The following is a 2,145-nucleotide window of genomic DNA, read 5'->3' on the forward strand; positions in this document are numbered from 1 at the left end:
TATTATTATTATTATTATTATTATTATTATTATTATTATTATTATCCTCTGATCACAACTCGTAACTCAGGCTGAGGGACAGTTCTCTTCACAGCACTGCCAGAGCAAACCTGGGGAGAGCCTCAAACAGGCCAAGGAGGCCGACAGGAAGAGGATAGAGGGTTTTCTCAACCCCCACCAAGCCCTCACCAACTACAAAGGCCAGAGCCCCCAACCCCAACAGCAGCCTCAAACTCAAAGAGGAGCTCAATTCCCCCAAACCTGATTTTCAGTGAGAGAAATATTTCGTTCTTCATTCAGGTGACTTCTTCAGTCTCAGCTGACTGCAGGTTTCCCCAAACTTATAAACAGGACATTTGCATTGGATCAAATGCAAATGGAGTTACTTGGATGAGTGACGAAATGTTTCTCCCACTGAAAACGTCCAGATCAACAGAATCAACTTTTGGGGATTTACTTACCTGGATGATTGGGCATGCATCAAGAAGCTCAATTCCTTTTTTGCTTAGTTTGAGACCACACCCTAGACCACTCCCCCTGCTCCACACCTCCCCCTCATTCTCCCTGCAAGAGCATGAGGTCAGGAGGTCACTGAGAGCAGTGAACCCCAGGAGAGCTGCCGGTCCCGACAGTGTCCCAGCAGCTGCGGTCAAGGCCTGCACGGGCCAACTGGCAGGGATCCTCACCAGGCTGTGCAGCCTCTCCCTGACTCGTGCCACCGTTCTCACATGTCTGAAAGCCGCCACCATTTTCCCATCCCCCCAAACACTGGCGTGGACACCCCAGTGACTACTGACCTCACGTCTGTCGTCATTAAGTGTTTCTAGAAGATGTGTCTCAGTGTCTCACTGATTTGCTGACAGATCAAGGCTCCGCCAATTTCACCTGGACCCACGATACCATAGCCATGGTAAAGAAGGCCCAGCAGCTGCTGCACTTTCTCCGTGTTGTGAAATTATTATATTATCTTATGGCACGTTATACCTCTAATTAAAGATTGTGAAATCATTATGTAGTTTTAGTTTGCATTATACTTCTGACTTAGAAGAAGGTGATAATTATTAGATTTATTAGACTGATTTGTATTACATTAGACTGCTAGCGAATGAATGACATTGTGTTATGATGCATTATACTGCTGATTTATAAGAAATGTTGTTTTCAGAGAAGCATGGCCATATTTGTCTGACTAGAAAGAACAGAACATACGGCACAGGAGGCCAAGGTCTTAACGAAAGCGCGAAAGAATGTGGATGTTTAGGTTTTATGACTTTGGAGGGCGGCTGAAGCTATAAGAATGTCAGAAACAGTCAGACACTTGGAGATCTGGCGGACACCTTCCTGTCCACTTCTCCTGTCTGGACGTTTTTTAATACTGATAGTGTTGTATGGAATAAAGAGATTGTTGATTGAGCATTTATACACAGTGTTGTTCTTCCTTCAGCCCAAAGATCAAAGAATTGGGATATTTAACAGTGTGCTGAGGAGGAATAACTGAGGGGCCACGACTGAGAACAGGAAGTCTGCGCAGAGGATAATTAACACTGGCTGCCCTCTGACACTCCTGGAGGCCATCACCAGATCTTCCTGTCTCAGGTAAACTCCCACCACCTGTTTGACCTGCTGCCCTCTGGTCGGCACCTCAGGCCAATCAGGTCCCACACCTCCAGACTCAGCAACAGCTTCTTCCCCTGGGCCATTCAGACTGTTAGCAAACACTGTATCCCCACACCCCACCCACCAATCTGAGCCATGGTCTGAGTGACCCTCATCACTCAGACCACTCTTTATGTCTTTGCATTTCCTCCAAGCACTCGGCAACTTATCGATAATGTGTGCCTTTTGATTTGTATTTGTGCCTCTTGATTGGACATATGTCTCCTGTTTGTTATTTATCCCTGCTGCCTACTATTTATATTTTATTCTGGCACAGCTGGTGTGGAGCACCCACAATTTCATTGTACATGTACAATGACAATAGAGAGCTGTTCAAACTAGTTCATACATTTATTACTTCCAGGCTGGACGACTGTAATTCATTCATATCAGGAAGTTATCAGGAAGTCCTAAAAACTCCCTGAAAAGCCTTCAGTTAATCCAAAATGCTGCAGCAAGAGTCCTGACAGGGACTAGAAAGAGAGAGCA

This window comes from Pundamilia nyererei, unplaced genomic scaffold (genome assembly GCF_000239375.1).
Source record: "Pundamilia nyererei isolate P.nyererei 1_Seehausen unplaced genomic scaffold, PunNye1.0 scaffold00454, whole genome shotgun sequence".
Classification (NCBI taxonomy): Eukaryota; Metazoa; Chordata; class Actinopteri; order Cichliformes; family Cichlidae; genus Pundamilia; species Pundamilia nyererei.